General features: G+C 45.2%; 1 long non-coding RNA gene across 1 annotated transcript; it reads left to right on the top strand.

Annotated features, from left to right (window-relative positions):
- Positions 1-5,427: 5,427 nt before the first annotated feature.
- Positions 5,428-7,543, top strand: LOC123448281. Its single transcript, XR_006631648.1, has 2 exons — positions 5,428-6,830; positions 6,921-7,543. It is a non-coding gene; the product is annotated as an uncharacterized LOC123448281 (long non-coding RNA).
- The last annotated feature ends 905 nt before the right edge of the window (positions 7,544-8,448 follow it).

The following is an 8,448-nucleotide window of genomic DNA, read 5'->3' as shown; positions in this document are numbered from 1 at the left end:
CATGCATGAGTGAGCGTTTGTGCCATTTCTAATCACAAAAGATCACAAGAGGTCGTTCTGCTGGCTATTGCCAATTCCAAGTAAGTGCGTCCAATATACCCTCTCCTTAGGGTTTCCTACTCTTGACTGACGGCGTTGAGATCTATCCCCTCCTCCGCCGCCCTCCGACTCTTGTGGGAGGGGGGGGGTCCGACATGGCAACGACCGATCAGTTTTTGGGACCAGTTGATTGGGAGAAGGACCTACAAGACATGATGAAGAGGCTAGGTTTGGCTGAAACATATTTTGATGATGTGGTGTTTAAGAAAGAGGATCAACTGTCGTCGGAGGCCACACGCTGGTTGGCGTTTATAAAGTTGCATATCCATAAGTAGCATGGAGAATTTTGGTTCTACAAGCAGATGAGGATCACTTGGGACTTAGCGTAGGACATGAAATTCAGATCCTTGGGAGATGTAATTTACAACTCAGTTTTCATGCATTGCATTGGGGATTGGAACAAGGTGATGGAAGGGGGGCCATGGGCTTTTCGGGGTTGCCGAATGATTCTGGTTCCATATGATGGATTTATGCAACCCTCTGCGATTGAACTAAACTGCTTCAACATATGGATACAAATCCATAATGTGCCAAATCGTATGCGCACGATGATAAAACCCCTTGCTATGAAGCTGGGCAAATTCATTGCTGTGGATGAGGTGTCAAATTTGTATGGAAATTTCTACCGTGCTTAGATTCAGATCGATATTCGCAAACCACTGAAGAACCACACCTCCATTGTGAAGGACAGTAAATGGCAGATTTACTTGATAAAGTATGAAAGGCTCCTTGATTGGTGTGCCCTTTGCAGCATGATAGGACATCTACACATTGATCACACATTGAGCATGCTGATGGAGTTCATCAGGAGTCAGCGCTAGTTTTTAAGGAGCTGCGTGCCGCTGTGAGTTTCAGGGGTGGTCGTCGCGAAGGGTCAGGCTGGCGTGGGTTCGATCAAGGGCGAGTCTGTTTCGACAGTCGTCGTTATATTGATAGAAGGAGCTAATATGATCAATATTTAGAAGATCCCTAGGCTGACAGGGATGGTGGGATTTCTGTGGAGGAGTTATATGAAGAGCAAGTGCTGCAAAGGCTAGAGGCCATACGCTAGCAGAAGTTAGTAGTGGAAGAAACCAGTGCACCACCACCCATAATCGATGATCACGACATGACAGAGTTAAATCAGAAGAGGAAGAGGGAGCTACTGGCACTGCCGCCTACGGACCATTTGGAGGCAAAAGAAGCACACATCGCTTCTACGGAAACGATCGTGGCAACAGTGCAGACCCCAATGAGGGATCCAAAACGGACAAAGACAGTTGATGGCAGTAACAAAAACGCTATAAGCGAAAACAATCTGGCGGGCTCCTCGACGGAGTCGCGTCGGAAGCAATGAATCTATTGAGTTAGAACTGGCCCTCCCCCATGGGGGGGGGGGGCGTACAGTTCGAGAAGTGGCGGCGTTTATTCACTCGCTTTCCCCCACGTTGGTTTTCTTATGTGAAACAAGGCAGTCAAAGGGGAAAAATGAGAAAGTACCGTGCAAGGTTTGGGTTGAAAGGATTTCATGGCATGGACAACAATGGAAATAGTGGTGGTTTGGCTCTGTATTGGCATGAATCAGTAAAAGTGGAGGTTGTGTTCTCAAACCAAAGATGCATTGATGCTCAGATCAGATTGGGGCCGGAGAAGATAGTGTGGAGGTTAACTTGTGTGTACGGAGAACCTAGGGTTGAGGATAAACACAATATGTGGACTTTGCTTAACAACCTAAGTTCCTAGTCTACCTTACCTTGGTTAGTTATGGGTGATTTTAATGAATGCATGTGGGACTTTGAACAATTCTCGTTGTCACCGAGGCCTTTGAGTTACATGCAAGCTTTTCGGGATGCATTGGAGATATGTGAACTGGCTGGTTTGGGATTCTCGGGTGTCCCACACTGCCACACCTATGGCAACAGAAGGAGTGGTGCTGTGAACGTCAAGGTTCACCATTCGCTTATAACTGATTTGTTTGAGCTTGTTGTCACCCCAGAAATAAATGAGGGTTTATGTGCGGAATTCTCTCACAGGGAGATTGGAGACACTATGTTTCAAATAGGCCATTTGAAGGCACCGGCTCCATACGGATTCCTGCATGTTTTTTCCAGCGCAATTGGAACATTATGAAGGAGGCATAATTGCTGCAGTAAAAGAGTTTTCCAATACGGGAATAATGCCCCCGAAGGTAAATGATGCTATTATTGTTATGATCCCAAAAGTTGACAATTCAGTGAAAATAACAGATTTTCATCCCATAATCTTATGCAATGTTATGTATAAAGTGGCCTCCAAATGCTTAGTGAATCATCTCAGGCCTGTCCTAGATGATATTATATCTCCGACGCAAAGTGCATTTATTCCTGGACGTATGATCATTTATAATGCCTTTGTAGCTTTTGGATGCATTCACAGATAAAGAAAGAGAAGGACACAACCAAGAGTTATTCTGCGTATAAGCTTGATCTCTCAAAGGTTTATGACAGGGTGGATTGGAATTACCTTAGGAAATGATGAAAAAGCTTGGTTTCGCTCACTGATGGGTTGACTAGATAATGTCATGTGTCCTCGGTGAGATACTCTCTAAACTTCAATGGAGCTATCTTGGATTCATTTGCACTGTCATGTGGCCTTCGACAAGGTGATCCGTTATCCCCCTATTTGTTTGTGTTTGTTGGTGACACTCTATCTGCCCTTATCCATAAAGGAATTGATACCAGGAATTTATTCCTGTTGAAAATCACAAGAAGAGATCCAGGAATTTCACACTTTTTATTCGCGGACGACACTCTTTTGTTCTTTAAAGCTTGCAACCAGGAGGCAATCTATATTAAAAATGCCTTTTCTGTTTATGCAAATGCGACCAGGTATTTAATAAACCCCTCCAAGTGTTCCATGTTGGTGTGCAGATCATGAGCGGAGATAGTCAGTGAGAGTGTACAAAATATATTGGAAATCACCTCGGCAGGGTTTGAGGAGAAGTATTTGGGTGTGCCGACTTCGTATGGCCGAATGTCAAAAGGAAAATTCTAGAATTTGCAAATGAAATTGTCAACCCGTTTGTTTGCTTATGATGCCCATCCCACTCAAGCTGGTAAGGAAGTGTTAATTCGTCTGGTTGCTCAATCAATCCCCACATACTTCATGAGTGTGTTCAAATTACTGCTTGAAGTATGCGATCTAAACCACATGGTCAATTTTTTTTTTTTTGGGGGGGGGGGGGGGACAGAGAAAGGAACAAGGAAAATGTAGTGGTTAGCATGGACTAAAATGACAAGGCCAAAGAAATTGGAAGGCCTCGGTTTCAAGGATTTCTTGTTGTTTAATCAAGCTCTTCTAGCTCATCAGGCTTGGAGGATTCTTGAGTTTTCCAACAGTTTATGTGCAATATTGTTCAAAGCTAAGTATTTTCCAAGTGGGCGCCTATTGGATACAATTTCTCTAGGAACCCGTCACCCACTTGGCAGGCTATTGCCTATGGCCTTGAGCTTCTGAAAAAGGTGTTGTGTGGCGAATCGGGAACAGGAAGAATGTTCGCATATGGAGAGACCGATGGATCACACGTGTGCCAAGAGGATGCCTAATCACACCCCGTGGGAGGTGTCGTCTTAAGTGGATTTCCGAGCTGATGAACTACCAAGGAAACTGGGATGCAAATAAACTAAATCAAGTTTTCTCTTGATGGACATTGTGGAAATCCACAAAATCGGACCATCGGCTCATTTTGGAGATGATTTTGTTGCATGGGCATCAGAGAAAACTGGAGTGTTCACTATTCGAAGCGCGTATAAGCTGGCTAGCGATGAAGTGTCAAATTCCAAAGAGATGTCAACTAGTTTGTGACCTCATGGATTAAGGGAGGTGTAACAACCCGGGACTCATGCTCGAGAAGATTCCCCTTTTATTCCGTTGTTGTGGTGTGATTTATTTGGTTGTTGCATTCATCATTGCATAATGCGTATCATCCTCATTGCATCGGCACTTCGTTGCCATCAATTTTCAAAACTTGCATCCGTTGTTAGTTGCCGGTTCTCTGCGTTTTTTGTCGTTGACCATTTCGAGATCAACCAGACACGCACGCGCCCATGACACCATCAATATATTGTTTTTAAGAGTGTATAAAACTTTCTTGGATTGGGTTGAAACTTGGCGTGCGGTATTATTATAGTCTAGGCACGCCGCGTGCCAAATTTCATCGCAATCAGAGTCCATTTGATACCCAAAGAGTCGATCGTAGCTGCATCGTCATCGGTTTATTCGTCGTACCTTTTTGTATTTTAAAGCTCGTGCCACGGGCTGCCACTTCCCTCTCTTCTTGGCCCATTCCACTCTACAAAGCCAACCAACCCACCTAGCAAACCCCCTCCGATCGGAACCATCGGATCGCGATCCAATGGTCCGAAAACGGAGTTAAACCCCAAACCCTAGCCTCCCTTCTATATATAGACAAGCCCCCTGCCAAATTCGGCCTTCTCCCACCTCCAGCCTAGGTTTCCGCGCCTCCCCAACCGCCGCCCGCCACTTGGCGTTTCCAGCCAGCCCCCAGCCATCGCCAGCCCTCGCGTGTGGCCGCTCCCAAAGCGCCACATGGCCTCTCCGTCGCTCCGTGCCACCAGGGCCCGCCAGGTCCACGGTCGGCCCGCCTCGGGCCAGATCCGGGCTGAGCGCCAGCCAGCCGCCGCCCGCGAGCTCTTGCATGTTGCCACCCCGAGGCCCTTCGGGCGCCCGAGCTCCCGTCGGCGACCTCCTTGCCGTGCCGCCTCGCGTCCCACAACCGGCCTCGAGCGCTGTCGCCCGCTCGCGCCGTGCGCCATCACATCGCCGCCGCCCCTTGCTGCACCTTGCTGCCATGCCGGATCCATTGCCTCTCATCGCCCCGCACTCGCTTGCGCCTCCCACCACAGTGTTTGTGCCATGACCGTCGGCCCCGTCGTCCTCCAGATCGGGATGGAGAGATCCCGATCCGGCCGACCCTGGGCCCCGTCGCTGCCGAACCAAATGAGCCCCTGCACCCCTCCATCCCACTTCAGCGTGGAGGTGCTTTTTTCTTTCTCTAAGTCATATTTATCTGCATGAAAAATCATCATGTTAGCATATTAAACAAAAGAAGTACAAATACCCCCTTGAAGTGCCAGATTCTGAATAGATCACCCCCAACCGCAAAACCAGAATCTTAATCCCCTGGACTGACAAATACCACGCAAATAACCCCGTGAGGCCGTTTTGGTGTTTTTTAGCAGCCAGTTTTGCATACATGGCAGGGTAGTTGAGCACTTTAATTGAGGGGCTTGCCACATCGAGAATAGTTGGTTTAATTCGCGCCCTCCCCTGCCTCGACCACTCCACCTTGTAATGGAAAAGATCATAGATTCAACTAATGGTGAGTATTCTAGAGTATTTGACTACCACCTGGAGTTACTTAGGAGCAATCCTGGAAGTACTGTTGCAGTCACATTGGACCCTGATGTACATGATAGACATGTATTTGAGAGGACGTATGTTTGTCTAGATGATTGCAAGAAAGGTTTTATGGCTGGATGTAGAAGAGTTGTTGGGTTAGATGGTTGTTTCCTCAAGGGGACAGTGCATGGACAAATTCTTTGTACTATCGGGAGAGATGCCAACAACCAAATGTACCCAATTGCATGGGCAACTGTTGAGGTTGATAGTTATGACAGTTGGTACTGGTTTCTGTCATTTCTTCAGAAGGACATTCAGATTAATCATCATGGTGATGGCTGGGTTTTCATCTCTGGCCAACACAAGGGCCTCACCAGAGCAGTAAATGAAATATGTCCACAAGCAGAGCATAGAATGTGTGGTAGGCACATCTATGCAAACTGGAGAAAGCAACACAAGGAGAAGATCTATCAGAAAATTTTCTGGGCATGTGCAAAAGCCTCTGACAAAACAGGATTCAACTGTCATAGAGCCAAGCTAGCTCAAAAAACAGTAGAGGGGGTACAAGACATTATGAAAACCAATCCTGAACACTGGAGTAGAGATTTTTTCAAACTTGGCTCATATTGTGATTTTGTGGAAAACAATATGTGTGAGTCATTCAACAACTCCATCATGAGAGCAAGGTTTTATCCTATGATTACTAGTCATGAGATCATAAGAAATAAGGTCATGGCTAGAATTTAGGAAAACAGAGCAAAACTTGAGAAGTGGAGTGGAACAATATGCCCTAATATTTTCAAAAAGTTGTAGCTGAACATAAAGAGCTAGAAGGTGCAATGTGCTATGGAATGGCAAAGAAGCATTTGAAGTGCAGGAAGGTGATTACAGAAGATTTAGAGTTAACCTTGATATGTGGACTTGCGCATGCATATATTGGGAGCTCTCTCGATTGTCTTGTTGTCATGCAATTAGTGCAGTATACACTAAAGGTTTGAGCCTTGATGACTTCATTGCACCTTGTTACTTCATCAGCACATATAAAAAGATTTATGACCATGTGCAACAACCAGTAGAGGGCAAAGATAGTTGGCCTATATCTACAAACTCTAGACCTGACCCTCCTATTAGAGTTAACAACAAGCTTGGGAGGAAGAAGACAGAAAGAACTAGAGAGGAGAAGGAGAAGCCCAACAACAATTTTTTTTCAAGAAAAGGAGTTAAGATGAGATGTTCAGTATGTGGCAGTACACAACACAATAAGAGGAAGCATTTAGAAAAAATAGGATGAGTGCTATGTAAAGGCAGCAAAGAGAAGCAGAGCAAAGTCACAAGTTGCAGGCATGCCTCAGGTATCTTTGTATTGTTGCTGCTGCTTTGTTCTCGACATTCTATAATTCTTTGTGATGTACTAATGCACTATTGTTGCTCCTGCTTTGTAGGACCAGGAACCAAAAACTACAAGGAGCAAGCAAAAAAACATAAAATCATCTCAGCAAGCAGGGCCATCCTCTCAGCCAACAACAAGTTCACAACCACCCACATCCCAGCCATCACGGAGTTCACAACCAGCTCCAAGGGCTGCACCACCTCCAAGGGCAACAACACCTCCAGCAGCTCCAAGGGCTGCACCACCTCCAAGGGCTGCCAGGAAAGCACCAGCACCAAGACCATCTGTGGCTCCCAGGGCTTCAAACTCTCAGCCAAGAACATCAAATATTCCAGCTTATGGTCATGGGAGGTTGGAATGGCTTCTAACATGAAGGAGGGAATAGTTTGCCTATGAATCAGAGCATTGGTGAAGTGTAGCATCAGTGATAAGCCTGAGCTTTTGTTGATGTAAAACATCATCTTTTGTGGATGCTGAATGACAGTGCAAAACTGTTGCATTATGTACTTTTGCTCATGTTGAATTTAGTTATGGTGGATGCTGAATAACAGTGCAAAACTGCTGCATTATGTCTTTTTGCTCATGTTGAATTTAGTTATGATGGATGATGAATGACAGTGCAAAACTGCTGCATTATGTCCTTTTGCTCATGTTGAATTTAGTTATGATGGATGATGAATGATAGAGCTATTTCAACTGCTATTCTTCATGAAACTACTGCTATTATGTCCTTCTACTCATGTTGAATTTAATTATGCTGCGTTATGTTACTACAATTTCAAGTGCTATGTTGAATTTCATGAAACTGACTCTGTTATTGCATCTCAGCTCCAAAGGTTCTTGAAATAACATACTGAAATTCATACATAGCAACACTACTGCATAGATACAATCTCATGATCCTGAAATCGAGCAAATGCAAAAGAACAAAACCATTGCAAATGCAACAGGAAAAAACCATAAAATCTTTCTAAACAACCCTGCATCAGACTGTATCTTCATCTTGAGTGTCTTGATGTCAGTAGCTTGGATGTCAATCTTCTCCTACAACTTTTGCATCTCCATCTTCTCAAACCTCTCTTTCTCCAAATCTTCCATCGGCCTCTTGGTCTCCTCCCTCTTCTCCCATACATCATTGCGTTGGTCCACAATAAGCCGCCTGAAATATGGTTTTGTCGGATCATCCAGCCACTAGAACAAGTCACATCCACCAGTGTCACCAATCTTGTGCAGTTTCAACAAAGGATCCAATATGAGCAAGCAAAACATGGCCAATCAAATGGAATAAGCAAAATGTTGCAAAAATAATAACTGCCGAAACCTGCACTTGTGATATGTTCTTCCAGGGTTGTCATCAGTCCATGAAATCCACCTTGGCATTTTAGATCCGCATTCGCAATTAATTCATTGGGTGCTCTGTGTATGGGATTGGCGGGCCCAAACTACGACAGTTCGTATAGGAGGATGAACCGCGGGAAGAGCTCGAGCTCGCCATGGCGGAGAAGGATGAGAAGAGGAGAGAAAAGAGGAATGGGGACTGAGGATAAACCCTAGCAGGAGAGGGGCGATTTAGACCAAGT

This window comes from Hordeum vulgare, chromosome 4H (genome assembly GCF_904849725.1).
Source record: "Hordeum vulgare subsp. vulgare chromosome 4H, MorexV3_pseudomolecules_assembly, whole genome shotgun sequence".
In the NCBI taxonomy this organism is placed as follows: domain Eukaryota; kingdom Viridiplantae; phylum Streptophyta; class Magnoliopsida; order Poales; family Poaceae; genus Hordeum; species Hordeum vulgare.
This window is presented reverse-complemented; position numbering and strand designations above follow the sequence as displayed.